At 34.0% G+C, this 22,414-nt stretch overlaps 2 protein-coding genes across 5 annotated transcripts in view; one reads left to right on the top strand and one right to left on the bottom strand.

Moving 5' to 3' along the window:
• LOC131425397 (RING finger protein 17) overlaps positions 1-22,414 on the bottom strand; it is a 546,443-nt gene that overhangs the window by 59,747 nt on the left and 464,282 nt on the right. The window contains exon 1 of one of the 4 annotated variants that reach the window (XM_058587269.1): positions 3,399-3,438. The exons of the other annotated variants lie outside the window; for them this stretch is intronic. The gene's annotated coding sequence lies outside the window, so the exon portion shown is untranslated. Of the gene's footprint in view, positions 1-3,398; positions 3,439-22,414 lie in introns of those variants that run through there. 4 annotated transcript variants of the gene reach the window in all.
• Positions 1-22,414, top strand: part of LOC131425399 (uncharacterized) — a 114,193-nt gene that overhangs the window by 33,842 nt on the left and 57,937 nt on the right. The window lies entirely within an intron of this gene.

The following is a 22,414-nucleotide window of genomic DNA, read 5'->3' as shown; positions in this document are numbered from 1 at the left end:
AGTTGCTCTTCTAGACATAGAAAAAGCATTCGACAGTGTTTGGCACAAAGGTTTAATAGCAAAAATGTCCGATTTCCAGTTTCCTATTTATTTGATCAAAATGATTCAAAATTATTTAACTGATCGTACTCTTCAGGTTAGCTATCAGAATTGTAAATCTGAAATGCTACCCGTACGAGCCGGTGTTCCGCAGGGTTCGAGTGTAGCTCCAATCTTGTATAATATTTTCACTTCTGATCTTCCAAATCTACCCGTTGGTTGTCAGAAATCGCTATTCTGTGACGACACAAGTCTGTTAGCCACAGGTAGAAATCTAAGAGTGATCTGCAGTCGCCTACAAAGAAGTTTAAATATTTTCAGTGATTATCTGTCAAAATGGAAAATTAAACCAAATGCAGCAAAAACGCAATTAATTATCTTTCCTCACAAGCCAAGAGCTTCTTTTCTTAAACCAAACAATAATCACATTCTTAAATTGAATGGCTTGGAATTGACATGGTCTGATCAAGCTAAATACTTAGGTTTAACGTATGACAAAAAACTCACTTTCAAGGATCACATTGAAGGAATCCAGGCAAAGTGTAATAAATATATTAAATGTTTATATCCTCTTATAAACAGAAATTCTAAGCTCTGTCTAAAAAACAAACTGTTAATTTATAAACAAATTTTCAGACCAGCCATGCTTTATGCGGTACCAATTTGGTCAAGTTGTTGTTCCACCAGGAAGAAAACGCTTCAAAGGATTCAGAATAAAATTCTGAAAATGATTTTGAAGCGTCCTCCCTGGTTTAGCACAAATGAGTTACACAGACTCACAAATATAGAACCATTAGATGTAATGTCACATAATATTATAAGCAAATTCCGACAAAAATCGATGCAATCTTCAATTGAATCGATTCGCTCTCTGTATTAGTTAGTAAGTTAGTATATAAGTTCCTTTTCCCCATTACACAAAACAAGTAGGTTTAGAATTTTCCCTACACAATAATCTCAGAATTGCGGAAGCAAATAATGTCTTCATGGTAATAACCAAATCATATATATATATATATATATATATATATATATATATATATATATATATATATATATATATATATATATATATATATATATATATATATATATATATATATATATATATATATATATATATATATATATATATATATATATATATATATATATATATATATATATATATATATATATATATATATATATATATATATATATAACAGGGCTGAAAAGTCACCACTTGTGGCTGAACACCCAATTTAAATCTTAATAATTTAATTTTAACTCATATTCCAATGAATAGTTATTTAAAAAAAAATAAAAAAATAAAAAAAAAATTATTCGATTAATTATTTGATTATTAGTGTTGAGTTTTTTCGGATTATTCGATTAGTTAAATATTCAAATATTACTTTCAAACTAATATAAATAAATTATAAATCTATTATTAGATTAATCGATCGACATCCTCAATTGGGACCACTATGCGTTGTATCTACAAGGTTAAATTGAAGCAACTAGAAATAAATACTTCTGTAGTACTCAGAAAGTTAGTAAACAAATTATCTCAAATTTAGTGAATCGTTTACAGGAAAATAAAATCAAACAACTTTCTTGATAATTTTTTCTACCATATTTGGTTAAAAAGTTATCCTCTCTGCGAAAAGATACATTCGGTGAAACGGCTTTAGGCATAATGTTCCGCTCCAGGTTAAATCTTATAGACAGAGAAAGTTCTGTGCTGTATTTAATCTCGTGTATTATTGTGTACTTCGATTATACTGACGTTGCAAGCTTAACTTTGCCATGTAGGGAATAAAATCCCACAGAACATAAAAATTTAATAGTGTTAGTAAACGTCGCGTTGCAAAATTCACGCTAGCATTTAAGGGCGATCTAACGATGTGTTTCACTAGGTGAGAATTGTCAAAATGCAAGAAAAAAAGAAACTTTCCAAATAATTTACGAAATCATTTCATCAAGCGAAAAGTAAATTTTCGTATGAGGAAAATTCTTTCTGCAGCACCCAGTATAAGGTTTGAATCAATGAAAATTATCTGTTCCGATTCCAATATGTAAGGAGATGTGATTATTTTCGAATAACCATATTGAAAAATGTGATATTAGGATGAGAAACAGCATTTTGTAGCCTGTTGATTCATTCCTCTAGCATTCAGAACAACCTCAACCGAACCGAACCAAATTCCGAATCTAAATTATAATCAACGTCATCTTAAAAAATTAGTTCCACAAAAAAAAAAGAAAATAAATTTGTACAGTGTTTGTAAAAGATCCTAAAATTCCACTCAATAATTGAAAATATATGAGTCTCTTATAGCATAATCGTCATCCTAGAAAATGTGCCAATAATGAAACTTTGAAGGCGCGTCAGGTAAAATTCGTGTTGAGTTAGATTGCCTGCATAGCAACGTTAAAATACAATTATGAGGGAGTACATTGTTCGAATAGAAGTTACAAATGTTACTCTGTTCAAGTAATCAGGTGTTCGGGGCTGCCATCGAATTGGATGGTAGATGCATAACACTTTAGCCCTCTCCATTTGAATCAACAAACATAAATTTGTTTTTCTGTGTTTCTGGTTTGACGAGAGAAAGCATTCAAATTGCTCAAATTAAATATAATATTGGTATAGAGTTTGTTGCAAATCACATACAGTAATTACAATTTGCTTTTTGTGTTGTAGTCATTATTCGTTTCATAATTTAATGAGACAACTGAAGTGAATTAACGAATCTTCTACAACTTCAAGTTTGAGCATCAAAGCATTTAATTATTTAAATTCTTGGGCAACAACAACTTCAACAAAAAGATGTTACAAGTTTTTATGACAATAATGCTCCATTCCGAAGATTAGTTCGCTCTCATCACGATCGAATTCCACATAGGAATTCCAGGCTGCTCTTCCTAGCTATGATACACGGAAAAGCTTCAACGCTAATCTTGACAAATCACGACTTTGGGTGTGATTGATTGCCGTCCTTAAGCATTGACGAATGTATGATTTTATACGAGAGGTCCCCTTTGACATCGGTGATTGCAACTTACGGCTTAATTTTTGCGGTAGACATTTAGCGCTAAACGTTTCAAAAGTTCACACGAACCAACGCGGTTTTCTCTCCGCGGTTATTTCGCAATACGCCTGAACGACAGTAGTCGTTACGTTATTTGGTAGATAATTGCATCTGTTACCGCTCGGTAGATCTGCTGACTGGATAACCTATAGCTAACCGACTTCGTCTCTGGCGAACGCTGGATATTTTTGTCTCATGAAAGATTGGACACTAATGATGATGAACTATGTGCTGCCCTTTTCTAACATCAAACTCCTAGTTTTCGGTTATATACTCACTCACCCACTCAAGGTGTCAAGAGAATCAATGTTGCCTCGTACCTGTAAATAAACGAAAATGGGTAGGTATCAATTATACGGTTATATTCATTCCTCAACCCACAACAAACTGTCAGATAGGGATCTAATTCAAACATCGGAAGATTTAAATTGCTGTAAAAGGTCAACCGAAAATGCAACATCATCTTTTGCCGGTATTTTCGAACGGCGTGAAATAGAGTTCAATCACATAAAAGGAGACAAACGATTGAAGACGTTGTACTCTGTTGTAACAAAACTTATTTGTTCAACCGCACACTAATCACAAAATTGAACATAATGCCTTAAAAAACGCTTTGGTTTGAAGTTAGGAAACAACCTTGCAGCTAGGAAATTGTTAATGGATGACCGATCACGACCTAGGCCTAAAATTATTGGTATTAGAAGCTTGATATTGGTACACTGAACTTATTGTATATTTTTTGTGTCACAATTTTAGAACGATGATGGAAATAAAACGCTTTTCGAAGAACATTTTCTACAAAATTAACATCAAAACAATCGCAAAAATGAGCGCAAATAGAAATAATATTCACAAAGTTTCCAAATCCCTGGCAAATGCTGCTTGCACTGAACTGAATATAAAGAAAGAAAAATATATCAAAAATATATTAAAAAACTATGGAAATACAATTACAAATCTCAAAATAACAACATTGGCGAAAATGAACAAAAGTAACGCAAATACGTTGTTAGCAAAAATATCCAAAACAAAGGAAACTACAACACTATAAAACCTTTTCTTAATCGATATCTTGGTGTGATTTTATCTTCGACACAAATAGTGTTCTCCACGAGAATTGTGAACTTATCAAATGCACTAAAGTCTTTTTTACGCGGGGGATACGTACCTCACAAAAAGAGACCGTGTAAAATATCATGAAACATCGAGATTTGGTGTTATTCTCGTCAAAAATTTGTTTGAAAAAATTTCCTCTCGGGAACCTAGCATAAATTTGTGACATCCGAAATCGAACATTTTTTCGATTCCCGTTGACCCAAAAACACAAAGAGTATAAATAGCACAAACACAAAAATAGAACAAATAGAACAAATAGAACGTATAGAACAAATAGAACAAATATAATAAATAGAACAAATAGAACGAATAGAACAAATAGAACAAATAGAACAAATAGAACAAATAGAACAAATGTACAAATAGAACAAATAGAATAAATAGAACAAACAGAACAAATAAAACAAATAGAACAAATAGAACAAATAGAACAAATAGAACAAATAGAACAAATAGAACAAATAGAACAAATAAAACAAATAAAACAAATAAAACAAATAGAACAAATAGAACAAATAGAACAAATAGAACAAATAGAACAAATAGAACAAATAGAACAAATAGAACAAATAGAACAAATAGAACAAATAGAACAAATAGAACAAATAGAACAAATAGAACAAATAGAACAAATAGAACAAATAGAACAAATAGAACAAATAGAACAAATAGAACAAATAGAACAAATAGAACAAATAGAACAAATAGAACAAATAGAACAAATAGAACAAATAGAACAAATAGAACAAATAGAACAAATAGAACAAATAGAACAAATAGAACAAATAGAACAAATAGAACAAATAGAACAAATAGAACAAATAGAACAAATAGAACAAATAGAACAAATAGAACAAATAGAACAAATAGAACAAATAGAACAAATAGAACAAATAGAACAAATAGAACAAATAGAACAAATAGAACAAATAGAACAAATAGAACAAATAGAACAAATAGAACAAATAGAAAAAATAGAACAAATAGAACAAATAGAACAAATAGAACAAATAGAACAAATAGAACAAATAGAACAAATAGAACAAATAGAACAAATAGAACAAATAGAACAAATAGAACAAATAGAACAAATAGAACAAATAGAACAAATAGAACAAATAGAACCAATAGAACAAATAGAACAAATAGAACCAATATAACAAATAGAACAAATAGAACAAATAGATCAAATAAAATAAATAGAAAAAATAAAACTAATAAAACGAATAGAACAAATAGAACAAATAAAATAAATAGAACAACTTAAAACAAATAGAACAACATGGATACATATAAAAATTAGAACAAATTGAATGACACAAATAGAGAAAAAAGAACTTATAACAATTGGAATAAATGATACAAACAGCCCAAATTACCCAATTAGTACAAACAAAGCAAATAGCACAAACAGTTCAAATAACACAAATATCACAAAAACACAAGTAGTACAAAAACAAAAATAGCACAAACGACACAAACAACACAAACAGAATAAACATCAAATTACCACAAAAAACACAAAAGCCGCAAATAAATCAAATAGCATAAACATAAGAAGTTGCACAACAGCAAAGTAGCACGAACAGCACAAATACCACAAATCGCACAAGAACACAAATAGCACAAATATCGCCTAAAACACTTATAGCACAAATAGCACAAAGAACACAAAATTTAAACAAAAATGCAAAAAGTTGAATAATATATTCAGATAAAATAGCAAAGCTCAGTTCGGGTTTACATCTCATCCAAGTCAGTCAATAAAACAAAACCGCTTACGTTGGGGACAGAAGAAACCAAGTACAGTATTGTGTAGTGAACAATAGACCTCGAAAATGAGTGAACCAAACGAACAAAAGCTACCGCCGGTACGAAAGAATACAATTATTGTTGACTTCAGACAGTGGAAAATTCGACCTTCGATACGAAAACTTGAAGGTTTGCTTAGGGAGCATATGCATCTTGACATCAAACGTGTGCATTTACTTCAATGCAATAAGACCAACAATGTTGTTTATATCTAGTTCTATAAAGAGTTGGATGCAATTCAATTCGCTAAAGACAATAGTAATGTGCACTATGTGGAGCATGAAAATATCAAGTACAACATTCCAGTATATATGGAAGATAGTGCTATAGAAGTGCGTGTGCATGATCTTCCCTCAAGCGTCATCGATCCTTATATTCGCCATATTATGTCCCAATACGGGGAGATTCTCTCTATCGAAAAAGAAAAGTGGAAGAATTTTTCCCCGGTATTCTAAATGGCGTTCGTTTGTTACGCATGCGCTTGAGGAGGCCTATACCTTCTTATGTGACATTCGGTCAGGATACAAGAATACCGTGCAAATCACTTGTTACCTATGACAATCAGATGGCCACATGTCAATATTGCCAAAAAGCTGTTCACTACGGTAAGTCATGTGATAAACCGGACAAGGAGACAACTATACCAAAGAACAACGGTGCTTCCTTCACATCAACCCCAAGCAACCCCAGTACACCTGTGACAGTCACCAACAACAGGGAAATATCCCCTTCAACGAAACCATCCAACGTAACCCCTATAGAACAAAGTACACCAGCTGCAGTTAACAGCTTACCATCCAACCAACCAGCAACTGCAAACAATGTACAACAAAGCGCATTTACAGCAACTAGCAACGAAATCAACAACAATACCACGGCAATGGATGACGAGACGAACCACGAACAAACGCCCCCTCAAACAAACGAGTAAGAAATTTCAAGTTTGACTTCGAATGTACATAATATCACTTCACCACTTTTTAAGATATAATAAGATATAATGATTAGAGAAATGCCTACTCATAAATAGGTGCGACACGGGACCATTCTTAAGATGGCCCAGTCATAGGAAGAATCGTTATGCTTCGATTGGCTTCTGTGGCATATGCTTGGATCGACATTATTAAAAATGCATATCTTCAGTCAGTACCCAACGAAAATTGTAAAAATAAAATAGCAGATACGAAAATTTGCAAAATGAAATACAATTCTCCGATTTAATCTGAATAAATCTTTTTGCCAGTTCAATTACTCTGAATGTGGGTTAAACTCAACCTAATTGAATAGAATCTCCGTACATTTTCAACCTTGCACGGTCGCTACATAGATAAATTCTCAGTCTCGCCCCTGTGGCACCCTCCATCCAGAGAATACTCCACAAATAATCACCATTCTAATATTCAGCGTTGTATTTTTTTATTCTTTACCCTATTTCAAAATCGTACTTTAAAATGGGTATTTTTCAATGCCATTTTGAATCACATCCTATCCGAGTTTATCCACATTTATAAAGGTCTCTTCCAATGCTACAAAATCAAATCGACAATAAATTAGATAATTTTATTGAATATAGGGGATCGGGTTCATTTTAACGAGGGGCATTGAAATATTTGTTTTCAATATGGGGATACACTTTACAATATTTAAAAATATAAATCCATGGAATTATTACTGATCAGGTTTCGTATATCAGCCAAAAAAATTTGGTTTCACTTTTAATTGTAATTATTCTATTTTTTTTCAACGTCGACAAAGTCATTGAGGATGTGTACTGCAAAATATGACCAAGATCCGAACCGTATTGATGGGAGGATCGTATATGAATAATTCATAGAACAAAATATGATATATTTGTATAATGAAATCATTGAATAATTTGTGTGCAATATTATAAAGACTTGACCAGAAAAAATTTTTCGAATGCAAACAATTGTAAGATTGATATTTTTTCAAATATAATGTTAACTAACGATTTTAGATATTGTAAATTGAAAACATCATTCAATAACTACCCGTTTTTTTAAACATTAAATTGAGACATATTTATAGAACTGATTCTGACCCCATTAAAATCCACCGACACGAAATTCGTAAGCATCTCACGTTTTCCAACCAGAAAGCACTAACCGGTCAAAATCCGTACTATCCACTTTGTGATTATTGTTATTATTATTATTATTATGATTGCCATTATCCAACCAGCGAATCACTGGAAACATGGCGGTTCGCAAATAGCTCCCGCTAATCCCTTGAAGCAACTCTATAGCACCCCTCTATGCCATCTAGCTCGAAAAAAAAAGACAAACCTTTCGGAATAATAACACGTCCGCCAAGTACCGGGTTTCGATCCGACCGGAGACGGAGACCCGGGGACGGCTCGTCATTAAAATTATGAATATTTACCAATTATTGACCCAATAAATTCTACGTGCGAAGAATCGAAACAGGTAGATTTATAATTCTGCACTGATTTCTCATCTGATTGTGAACTGCCGCTTCGGATGGACGGCAAATGGATCGGGAGGAAAATTGTTGTGCAAATTGACGTTAATCCAACTGCCGATGATGGATTCTCGTAAATGGAAGGTACTATTGAAACTGTACGTAATGAAGCGACTGGATGGCTACCGATTTTCACACAGGACATATGTCGGGATATCTTTCTGCATATAGGTATGAATTCATATTCGAACCAGAATATGCCACGGGATACGAACTCGGATTATTCTGAATCGCATAAGCACAATTTATGCGAATTCAGAATCCAAAAAAAATTAAAGACAGGAAAATGACTTTATCCGTTATTTTAAATATAAGATATTCCAGAAGTGCGATTGTAAATCAGCAAAACGGGCGTAAACACTATCATCTTTCATTTGCCATTATCTTGAATTAATTCCAATTACGATATTATGACAGTTGAAGAAATCAGCGAAATGGCTTTCGACGAAATGATCCTTTTGGCGAAATGACTCTAACCTCTGGACTCTTTTTTGCCCTTTTTTATGGAAGGGTAATAGAATTGCTGGAAAAACTGACTTTCGAATGGAGCCTCCGAGACCCATCGTGTTATACACCATTCGACTCAGCTCGGTGAGATCGGAAAATGTCTGTGTGTTTATGTTTTCCAAAAAAAAAATGACCGCGCATTTTTCTCGGAGATGGCTGAACCGATTCCAACAAGCTTTGGTTCGTTTGAAAGCTACTTTTGGATCATTGATCAAGTTTCAAGATCGAATGGCTATCACTTCTGGTGCTGGAGATATAATAGTATAAGTGATGTGACCGACGAAGTGCGTTGTTTTTTCACTGATCCATTTTCTCAGAGATGGCCGAACCGATTTCAACAAGCCTGGGCTCGTTTGAAAGCCACTATTGAGTTATGACTCAAGTTCGAAGATCAAAAGGCTGTTACTTTCTGTTCCTGAGATATTATGGTATAAGTGACGTAAGTGACAAAACTCGTAATTTATCGCTAAATTTTCTCAGAGATGGCTGAGTCGATTTTAACAAACCTAAGCTCGCTTGATCAAGTGCAAAGATCAAATAACTGGCAGCTCCGTAGATATAATGGTAGAAGTGACATAACCGACTAAACGCGTTGTATTTTAACAGCTCAATTATCTCCGAGATTGCTTAGCCGATTTTTTCAAATCAGGCACTTTTTAAAGCTACTATTGATTTATTTATTTATTTATTTCTTATTGGATTTGTAGATCAAGTGAAAGGATCAAATGACTGGCATTTCCGGTGCCGTAGATATAATGGTATAAGTGACTAAAGAGACAAAACGCGTTGTATTTTTACCCCTCAATTTTCTCAGAAAAGGTTTAGCCGATGCAACACAATTTCTCAGAGATTTCGTTATTTGATAAGCTCACAATACTAATATCCTAGGAAAGAATCAAACAAATATTTCAACGAGACTATTTAAATAGCAAGAGAAAAGTATTATCACACCACTAGGCGGATTAAGGGTTTTTAAATTTCGACCAGTTTGGCCGCTATCCGTGAATCGATTCATGTTTTGACTTCATCATAATTGAAGAAGTGCTGCATCGACCAGAAGCGGATTATGTTGGTCCGCGAGGTGGCATTAGTAGATCAACATAATCTGCTAATGCACTGATGAGCTGAATGCGAAATGTAAATGATTCAAACTGGTCATGTTCACTTTAGCACAAACCGGAACCCAAGAGGTTCCAAACCTCCGAATGACAGAATAAATAGCAATCAGAAGGAGCAATGTCTGGGTTATACAGCGGGTGGGGTAGAACTTCCCATTTGTGTGAACTGTGAGCTTTTCAAACGCATATTTGGAAAGGTCAATCACTAGAATGAAAATCAAGTTACGCTTCGTTAGAAAGCGACACGAACTTTTTTATACACCTATTGTAAGAGGCAAATACGTTTAACTTTCAACGAAATTCGATCAAATTTCGGTTAGCATATAGTGGACTACTTGACAAATTTTAAACCTCATTATAATCGAAAAAAAAGAAAGAAAGATACAATGAGTAGAAGACATGTGTGTTTAGAAATTGCTTACTTCACAAATACATGATTTAAGAAGGCCGGGTTAATGCATTACCATCTGCGCACCATCGTTGACCCATTCCTTGAAAGAATGGTGATGGGGAATGTGATATGTGTCAAACATTGCGCTAACGATCGTAGTCAAACCACGGCGAATCGACTCAAACTTTGATCAAACCAGGACTAACGGCCAGGTGGTATCTGCGATGCATTTTCTTGGACTGGAGAGTGAGCTTTTATTATGAGATTCCATATGACCAACAAATCCTGATCTCTATTGTCCAAAGTTGGAGTGCTAGCTTTAAACGAGCAACTGACCAGTAACCTTTAGAATTAACCAACAGAAGAAGTGTCGAATTCTACCAGGACAACGCCCTAACTAAGAAACTTTGAAGTCTTGGTAGAGAAGTTTGGTTTGCATCCACCGTATACTCCGGATTTGGAACCGAACGATTACATTTTTTGCATGGCAAGATTTGGGTAGCCAAATTTTATTAATGATAAAAAGGTTGCATCAAGAAAGTACTTAAAAATAAATTACAAGAGTTTTCCGATGAGAGAAACATTATGAAGCTACCGTAAAAAAGCGATAAACTGTAGAACAAATTTGTACATATTTGATCCAAATCGAACAACTCGATAAATGTTGAATAACGTTTTGAAGATTAACGTAGAAATAATGGATTTCAAATTGTAATAAATCATTACGTGAACTGAAACAGCTTAGTGTGGACAAACAAACAACAAGCTTCTGACTAGATATATTGGATTTAAACAACATATTTAATTGTTACCTAAAACAAAACATTCTGTATTGACCTAATTAGCCATAATAGAAATATCTAAATCGAACATGTGAGAGGTGTGTAATTAGTTTATAAACCGTTTAACCTGTATCCGTCCGAATTATCTGCATGAGTAATTATTGTTATATTATTAGAAGTCATTAATAAGCAACTACCCCGACGGCCTTTTGCGATGGATTGAATCAGATTTTAATCATTTTAAACAACCAACAATTTCGTGTAGATTTTAATTTTATAGCTAATCGAGCACCGTTTAGAGGTAACTTTAATCTTCTTGCAATTACCTGTTTGTTACATATGACTCCAACGCCGAAGCCGAACACCAAGTGGAAAAGTCTTAAGAGCCGTGTCTGAATGAACCTTATTTTGGAATAAGTTGTTGGCTTTCGACGCCGGCCTGGTTAGTTTGTAATTTACTGAAACCGCGTGAATGATCTCATGGCTCGAATTGCCCCCTCAATAATACCGATATACTGACCGCATCTGTGTCGAAATGCTGGTGGAACAACATCCTTCACATACTCAATAATTAGAAATTCAAATGCAGCATCCAGCATCGCGAAAGGATATACTGCTCATTATGCAACCGTTCCAACGACGATCGGCAATAAAACCAAACAGATATCCAGTGCGTTTTTTATCTGAAAGGCAAAAAGCAAAAGAAGCTGCCACATTGAATAAATTTACAATTAGTGGAAACATAATTAGGGCTCCTTGCGCCATACTACCCGAAGGGCCACCCGCTGATCTGAATGGCTTTATTATTACATGGCGATGAGTTCATATAAATTCAATATATGGTTGCGGTGTGTTTTTTATGAAAGCGCATTGAAGATTGCAAAACGCGTAATGCGAATTACCTAGCGATCGTTTTAGTTATCACAAAACTAATTTCAAAAACGGGCACCAAGTAAGCTTTCGGAAATTTATTGCTATAAAAATCACTGGTTTTTTTATTCTAAGTAATCTTCGAAATCGTAATAGATGAAGTTTAATGATTCGGCGTGCGCGTGGCGAGCAAAATTTTAAACGCGGATACAGTTTTTTGAAGAATCGGTGAACGTTTTACCTAAAAACTTTTCAACTGATTTTCGATTTTTTTCAATTTTTCGTACTCATTACTCATGTACTTCAACGTTTTCTTTTGCTAGTGAACGCTTAATAGAGAATATAAATACCTATCCTGGAGCTGATTGACTGATGGTTGTTTTACAATTTATAACATTCCAACTTATATGATCATTTCAATATTATATATATTATTCATGAAAATAGTATGCTATTAAACAAAACGACTACTACTTGCTTCATCTACTTGACGAAAGCACGGCGACTCATCAAACATAGGAGTAGTGGCTTTGTGACCTAAGCGAAAATGAGATCAGGAATTCGTTCTCGATACCAATATTGAACAAGACGAAACGTAGAGAAAAAACTTAAACAAACTTTCAAACATTGAGAACATCAAACCTGAGCATAAGATTCAATGAAAAAAGTATTGGATTGAATTATTTGACAGAAAACACACCAGAATCCGTCTCATTGATAACTCATCCGTATCATTTTCATGTATGTATGTATGAATGTAACACAAACGTGCACTCGATTCTCTTAGAGGTCTCGTAATCCCATTGCGTACTATTGAATTTTAGTCGCACCCGACTTCTGGTTCCAGAAAATTTTGAAAAAAAAATAAAAAAACGGATTTTCTCGGAAACCCCCGGAAAAAATTGTCTCATACTATGATTCAAATGAAAGGTCCTATCATCCCATAGCATGTTATGGAATTTTATCCTAGTCCAACTTCCGGATCCAGATTAACGGAGAAAAATGCGCAAAATAATGCAAAAAAGTGCTTTCGATTTTGTCAGACACCGCAGAATCGATTTTTGCAAATTTGGACTGCTGTAAATTTATATCCGGATCCGATTTCAGGTTACATAGATAAGTTTAGAGAGTTAAAAAATTCAAACTGGGACTAAGGAATAATCCCTTGAAAACGTTCAATAATATATATCCCAGAAACGGTGGGTCCGATCGATTTGGTATCTTCTTTAATGTTTTAGGACTATGTAAACAATTCTGACTGCGTGAAGGCATCGACTAACCCATCACGCTATACCCGTTGAAATTCGTATTTTTGATTTGTTTTTATATTCTGATATGTTGTAGCTGAAGTACAAAATAAAATTCTGTAAAATTTTTAGAATAAAGAAATAATATTGGAAGATGTTAAATATTTTCAGAATAATGTAATTTTTTAAATCCATAAAAAATTTTATTTAACGCTAAAAAGATGCTGATAAAAATTTTGCTATATACTACCGTTCTTGAGATACAGCGGTTTGGAATTTTTAATTGATCTTGACCGCACTATTTCAATATATAGATCTTATCAGTTGATGGTCAAACAAATCGATTTGGCAACACCGAACCCCGATGGCTAAGAACTCAAAAAAAAGCGGAACTCACTTCAATTTCTGTGGGATAATGAAACTAATTTTCTAAAACTTGGGTTAAAACTCACGGCCTCTTAGGTTGCTACGTAATGTTATCCAGATCCGACTTCTAGTTCCGGAATTACAGGGCGGAGAGTGTTCAAAATTTCCAGTATTAATTTAAAATGACGATGCAAAATACGTAAAAATCGTTGAAACTGATCCAACGTATTGGTCTTGTTAGCTGATGGCTATACAAATTTACATGAGAGTAATTTGATCGCGAATAAGATTTTTGTTTTAAATTTAAATTTTGTATTATTTTTATTTGGCTCAAATTTTGCATAAGCGTTATTTATGACCAGACGAAACAATTTGCATCATAAGTTTGCCATTTTAACTCTAGCCTTACTTTGAGAAGGGACTAAGAAATAATCCCTTGAAAATTTTCAATAATATATATCCCAGAAACGGTGGGTCCGATCGATTTGGTGTTTTCTGAAATGGTTTAGGTAATTACATAGAATATATAATACTGTTGAAAATTGATTTGCTGATTTTGTATAATAAAAATAACACTTAAAATTCAAAATTACAAAAATGTTCCTATTGGTTGTTGAAGGTACTCATGTTTGTATATAAAACAATCTGGTATTGCGAATAAACAGGAATAATAAAATAAGAAATAACTGAGAATTGAAGAATGCAGTACAAAATGAATAGCTTCTTCTACAGCGATTGCGTGAACGTGTTTTCTAAAAATTGGTTCAAAAATTGCCGAAATCTCACGGGAAATAATATTACCAAAATAGCTTAACTAGGATTTGTTGAAAAAAATCTGCCTAACAAAAAAATTCAAATTTGCGATTCATGTCGTTTTGAGTTGAATAAACGAATTGCTCTATCTAGTAGCGATAATTTATCGAGTAGTGAAGAGGAACATGCTTGTATGGATGTTCAGAGTCAGGAAACAATACAAACACCAACAACAACACACATAGACTCAACAAACTCCAACATGATTGTTCTCTGTCAGGAAACATTAGAAGCGACGTCAGCAACATCAATAAAGACAACGCTCTCAAACGTTCCAGAATACATCCAAAAAGTTAATATTAATATTTTCAATGAATCATTCTCGACTATTGCCGTCGTCCCAATTGACAAAACAAAAATTAGTTATGTTAAATATATTATGGAGAAATATCAGGAGATAAAAAAAAGCAATAGAAGACATATGTTTGGTCTAAACAAAGAAGTGTGACAGAGCACAATATTTCATTGCAACAGAAGAAGTTTTTTGATGAAGAAAGAATTAACGAATTGTATGAAATAATTGAGCAGCTCAAAGTAAAGCTTTCCAATGAAGGTACGACAAGGGCTGAACAATTTTAATTCTTAACTGTATTGCCTAAGTCATGGACAGCCGAAAAAAAAATATGATCGCATGAGAGTGGTGTGCATTCTACTCTTGGATCGAGGGCAGCCAGTTAACTAGATGAAAATATTAGGGACACTTTTATGCAATTTTACGAGGATGATGAAACTAGCCGACCAATGCCTAGCCAACGTGGTTGTGTAAAAACCGAAAAAAACCGCATAACTTTAGAAATCCGCGTAAAAACCGCGTAACTTCGGTGATTCACGTAAAAAAACGCAAAACTAATGATTTTTTTATGTCGAATATCTGAAGGAAACGTTCAGATCTGGTGTAAACGTAAAAGTTTTTGCTATTTTTTCGACTTTGGGACTAGAGGCGGTCTCTCTAGTCCCAAAGTCGAAAAAGTAGCTTCAAAAATACACGTAGCAAAAAATCGCCAAACTGAAAACAATATTTTTTATGTCAATTTTTCTAATAATTTTTTCGTTTTTGAACCTACATGCGGGCGACTATGACTCCGAGTTAAACGAACACGTTGTACGCGCTCTAAATAACAACTCATATAAAAAAGAAAAAATAAACAAACTCGCATGGATGCGTGGTGCGACCGGAGAAAATTTTCAGACGTGATTGGAGTCCGATCTAGAGTGACCCCAGGTTTCTGAAACAAACACATCAAAAGTTGTTTGGGTAACTCTAGACAGCTCTCGGGCTGCTCTGATCAATAAACGAAAACGGTATAAGTCTGGATGCATGATCAACGTTGGTGGTGGTGAAATTAAAAAAAATTGACTTAAAAAATGACTTAGAGAATTTGAGACCACATAACTTCAGAAATCCGCGTAGAAAAAAAAACTGCAAAACTGGTGTAATCAAAAAACTTATTTATTTGAAAAAAAATTAAAGTCAGTGTGTGAAAGTGTTAGAGAGTTGACTTTAAAAAAATCGGGATAACCAGATCTTCTAAAACAAAACAAGAAAATCGGAGAACTTTGAAAATTCGCGTGAAAAAAATCGCGTAACTTCGGTAATCCGTGTAAAAAAAACTGCGTAACTTTGAAAGTCCGTGTAAAAAAAACTTTGGGTAAAATTTAAATAACCATTCAAAAATCGTTGCAAATATAAAAATTTTACGATTTTTTATTGAATTCGCTGTATCTCGAGAACGGTAACAAATAGCAAAATTTAAAATAGATTCTTCTTCATTGGAAATCTAGCACTCTTTCATAAAATTTTGTTGAAAAATATATAAAAATAAGCAATTTTCTTGATTTTCAATAATTTACATTATTTTGAAGATGTGTAACTAATTCAAATATTTTTTCTTCGTTCTAAAAATTGGGCAGCGTTTTATTTTGAACGTCAGGTACAACATATCAAAATAATAAAAAATCAAAAATGCCAATATTATTTTTGGAAATAAAAAAAAAAACAAGATAAATTTTTCAACAGCACTAATTTTTTCACATAGTGCTACCTAAAAAATTGCAGAAGATACCAAATCGATCGGACCCTCCGTTTCTGGGTACATATTATTGAAAATTTTCAAGGAATGTTTGATTAGTCCCTTCTCAAAAGTAAGTCTAGAGTATAAATGGCAAACTTATGATTCAAATTGTCTCTTTTGATCATAAAGAATACATATGCAAAATTTGAGACAAATCAAAAATACAAAAAACTCGACCTTCGATTTCGTATGAAATTGCCCATGACCATTCTGGTACTGGAAATAGTGTCGAAAAATCTGAAAATAAATTTGCATCAAATACTCATATTGGCCATTATGAGAATGACATTACATCACTAGGTCGTTTAAAATAGGTTTCTGATTGATTTCTCCGCTTTCGAATTTCCAATCTTTATTCATCTCCATTTCTTTTTGCAGCTATAATTCTTCAATTGCGAGTTTCTGCTCTTTAAAGTTGTTCACGCCAAATTAAACTTTTTGTTTTCGAAATCAGCCAAGTTCTTCGTTTCAAGCCAGTCGAAAATTGTTTTGAACATAGCCAAGCATATCACAAAATGTCCAGCATTTTCTAGAAAACATTCACCGTGCACTATTATTAACATTATAACATGCTTTGCGTATTATAAAAAACACAAGTCAAATCGTTCTGTTTGCTTATATTTGATAGAGCACAATATTTCATTGAAACGCCAATTTATGACATCGCACTAATAGTGAGCTGTGTTGGCGTTCAAATCAGTTTCACCCAAGCTAAATTGCCTTCGGCAGCAGCTTTGCTACTTTACAAAACGTAATCATAGAGCAATCTTATGTTAGACATCTCTTTTATACCTTCTACCATTCAATGTAAATTATACCTCATTTTCGTCGGTGTTTTGAGTTCCCCTGAAAAATCAAATATTCACCTCTCGTTCCCTCCGCCTTCGTCACGAGCGCCAATAAAAATATTTAGATTGAATTGCCCTGCATTTAACACCTTTGTATTGTGCTGATTTGTATGTACGTAAGAAATCTAGAAACGAACTGAGCGGCCAATCTGGAGTCGAAATCGCAACGACGCGGGCGGAGTAAATGGCGATGGAGGTGATACCTGAAAACATACAATTAAGAGCCAAATTCAAAACCGGTTGCCAGAGGAAAAGTCTTTCAATTTGAACTCTGCTGTAAGTACAGACCTTAAATGACAGCAATTTCAGAACTATCAACGGATCTTACAGGCAATCTACGGTTGAATTCGATCAATAATTGCTATATCCCGGTTCGAAAAACATGCAAACAAGCGTACTGCAGGCAGTGAATTACAAAGCCTGTAGTTTTAGTCGATGGTAATAAGATCAGATTTGGATCGTGCAACAGCAACAATCACCACGTTTCACGAACAGATCAGGCGTTTGTATGGTAGAACTTCTGAAGGAGTGCAGTGTCCGTGATTGACGATTGTTGTTGCTAGACTTTAGGTCTGCATGTGGCAAGCACACGCCTTTTTTTCAGCCTATATACTTCATGCCTGTGTTGACATTCGCAAATCTAGGTGGAGTGAACATCGATGAAAAGTTCAAATGCTGGCTGGCTCTTCGACCCGATAATCTCCGCCGATCGTAAAGAAGTACGATCTTTGTCAGCAAAGGTTACTTCAAACCCTTCCCATGTTTGTAGACAATTTGAAGTAACTGCTGACCTTGGCACCATATCATGGCCGTAGCAATAATCGGACCTAGATACAAAATTTACAAACCAAAAAAAAACACAAGATCGAATCATGATTTGCACTTTATTTCATGCGTTAGAAACCTTACTTTCACAGGTGATCTCCTAACCTTCACCAGCTCTTGGCAGTCTCTTCGAACGGCGACCGGATCAACCCCGCGAGGTTCCTTTCTTCAAGTGACCCGAATCTAATGCGAACGGAGACGATAAAAAAACAAGACGCCAGCCAGACGTGTGCTGCTATACTTCTAGAATGGTGCACATTTTGGCATCGAATAAGCCCCACTACACTTGTCAAAGCCACATTTTCGTTCTTACATTTTGAACCAGTAGACGCAACGAGTGTTACATTTTGTTTTACTTGTGAACGGATAGCACTGCAATGTACCGAAATAATAATACTAAAAATATTCTGTATTTTACCTGCATCATGTCGAAACAGTAGAGTATTCGGGGGGCTCCCTTATTTCCGTGCGAAAATTAGAAGAATGGTGGATCACACAAGAAGGAAATTAATATTAGAAATCATAGTTTCAAATCCAAGGTGACCAGTTTCTAACACACACACACACATGAAAACGGTGTGGAAATTTTCATGCACATTTTTGAAACACGAATTTGAAAATAATACTGCTTCATAGATCTTTATTTTTGAAGCCTTAATTTGTTTTTCAAACTGATTAAAGTAAAGACTGTCCCAGAAAGTATGAACGCACTTTGATTTCGCAATTAATAATTTACAAGTGTTAGATATTCAAATTATATTCAATATACTGATAATATTAGACTACAACAACAGAATATTATTCTCAACTTCTGCTACTTAGCCATTGTAGACTAGCTGGCGCACCTTCTTGCGAACGTTCCTCATTAAATTCCGTGCTGACTTCTTGGCGACAAGTTTTGACACTTTTTTCCAATCTTTTTCGAACTGTTGAATGGTTTCGGCTGCCGAGACATGTTTCCTAAGATGTGCCTTCGTTAATGCAAAAAATTCCTCAATTGGTCGAAGTTGTGGGCAATTTGGTGGATTCATGTCTTTTGGGACGAATGTCACATTTTTGGTAGTATACCATTCTGCCGTTGATTTCGAGTAGTGGCAAGAAGCAAGATCTGGCCAGAAGACAACAGGATTCTTGTGGTTTCGAATCATGGGTAGAAGTCGTTTTTGTATACATTCCTTGATATATATTTTGCTGTTCATTGAAGCAGTGGTGATGAAGAGTTTCGAAATCTTACCGCAGCTACAAATTGCTTGCCAGACCATAGCGTTTTTACCAAATTTTTCGACTTCAATCGATGTCTCGGACTGGTTTAACACATGTTTGAAAATTCAATGCATTCCAATTCAGTTTTCATCAATGGTGGTTTTGAATTGAAGTTTTCATTCAAACGATGTATATTTTATATTACTTTTGGTTCACATGTCGTTTCAATTTATTTATTTGTTCTGTGTAGTGAAATCTTCTAAGTTACATTAGCTTACAGGTTCCTCGGAGGTGAATAGCGTATTGAACCTAGATTTGAGATCTATATCAGCATACTATGACGGCACTACTTCCACGGGACTGATTGTTCAAAAATACCATGTAAACTACGTTGCTAATCCAATCTACACTGCTTTGACCTGTCTACCTTTCCTTATAAGCTCGATCAACTAATGTTCGGAAAGATGCGCGTCTTGTTGGAACTTGCAATCGACAGGCACAGAATTGTCGAATGGCAACAAAATTACCACAAAACTCAATTCCAACCAATTTTGTTTAATCGTATCTGTAATTTTAAAGATATCGCTCTTAAAACCGCAATTACAAATAACCTGTCAAACCATGTACTTCCTAGAGAACAAAGAGAATTGTTTAACCTTGAAATGATCGTCGACATCGCTACGTTGTAACGCATTCTAACTAATCATCACGTTGTCAAATTCTATCAGCAATTTTTCGTACAGCATTTGCGCTCTTGTTTTGAACCGGTATCTTATTTTTCGTTCTTGTTTGAGGTTTTTATTTCCTTGACAGGCCTTCGCTTCACCAGTCACTTTCTTCACTTTTTGAACGTAAGAATACGACCTTTACCACCACATTTCGGATGAGAAAGAATCAGATTTCGTTTAATCAGCCCAAATATTGCATTCCGCCAGATCCTGGCTCCCGATAGTGAGTCAACCAATTCCGGAAGGTTAATGGTCTATTATTATTAAGACATTCAAAACATGAAAACTATAATGAGTATAGGTACCGATGGGAGATAATAGAGTTGGTTTGCAAAATGACAATTGTCTTATTATTTTTCGCAAATTATATCTTCTATCTGGTATAGCTTATGCACAGATAAAAATATTTTGTGAATTTACATTTATTTTCATGCACATATTTGGAGCAGGTAATTGAATGGAATGTTACATTACAAAACTAAGCGATTTGTAAATATACAGCCTTGTTCGATGAAAAACTAAATGCATTTCAATGTAATTTTACATCAATCGTGGTTTTAAATCAGATTTTCGATTCAACTGATGTCTGTTTAATAGTACAATTGGTTTACATGTCGTGTAAGTTTCATCTTTTCTTTCTGTGTGGTAAACCGCACCTAATTTATAAAGGTGTGTATTTTTATAAACCAGTAATTTTTTTCGATAATGTTTTCAAAATGTCTCGAAATCAGGTGCTCGTGTCGTCTTGATATCAAAGAATAATTTATTTAAAAATTTCATGAGAATTACAAAAATAATAAATTTGGCGATGGAGAACCCAGATGAAAAAGGGCATGATTTAGTTCCTCATATATCTCGAAAATGGCAGCATTTAGGAAGTAGCCCCCTATGAGCTTTTTCCTTGAACGTAGTTTGGAGAATAATACTTTATTGCTCAGATACATTTATTCCTATAAGAACATCGTTTTTCGAAAATTCGTTTTACCTCGGAAACTTTATAAACTTTCTAAAACATTTATTGGTTTCCTTGTAACTTGACGTTTTTTGTGATATAAAATTTAAAAAAATCGTACGGTAAAATAATTGAGAATTTGGAAAAATAAATTTTATTTTTGAGTTTACGAAAAATCGGAAAATTTTTATTTCAGTGTATATTTTCTCAGAAAGTTCAATTGATTACCTAAAACTTCTTAGACGTATTTTTTGTAGAAGCTATTGATTTCTAGTTATAATTGTTGTTGAAAATAATGTGACTAAAAACACATAAGCCCACATAGACCAGTGAAAAATACTTCATTTGCTATATCGAACACACATGCAAAGTTTCATGCAAATCGAATGGGGTTGTGACAACAGTCAGCATATTCAACAACTGTTTTAATAGTTTCGATAGTTACTGCCTAATTAGTTAGTTACTATAGAAGCACTAAAATGACGTTACTTTATGTTTAAGGAAAATGTATCATTCGGATGATTGCAATATGTTGATGCAAAAGATGAGGTTGTTTTATTCCTATTGAAGAGCAAGTTTGACAGATACTCACTTCAGTGGGATTTTCCCTGTTACGAATAAATAAATAAAAATTATAGTGTTGTTCAGTGAATTTTTTCTAGAGTTGATATGATCTTAGCACTATTCATGTAATGGTTCTGCTCGCTAAGATCTGTAAACTTCGTTGACATAGAATAGATACAGAGGTCAAAACAAATAAACCTAGACAGATGTGATACCTGCAGGGGAGCGCTGGTATCCAACATTGAATCTCCGGCGTGAGTTACTGTTGACTGTCGTAATATTCTACTCAAATGCAAGAGAATCGTGGAATAAAAAATGGACATAATGTAAGACATTGAATTGTACAAGTGTTATGACATATATACATTTATTATGCACTTTAATTACAAAGTATCATTAAAAAAATCCACTAGATAAAAATTGTAATTGATTGAAGATTGTGTATATGCTGAAGCTACAGTAAAGTATGGCCTATATAGATATTTGAAATGAACGATAACAAATATGCGTATCTGTATAATAACGTTAGTTATACTTTTGTGAAAGTTCAGTGGCTTTTTTGAAGGTGCAGTGAGGTTAAAT

Source organism: Malaya genurostris, chromosome 1 (assembly GCF_030247185.1).
Source record: "Malaya genurostris strain Urasoe2022 chromosome 1, Malgen_1.1, whole genome shotgun sequence".
Classification (NCBI taxonomy): Eukaryota; Metazoa; Arthropoda; class Insecta; order Diptera; family Culicidae; genus Malaya; species Malaya genurostris.
The sequence above is the reverse complement of the archived record's forward strand: the minus strand, read 5'-3'. Positions and strand labels throughout refer to the sequence as shown.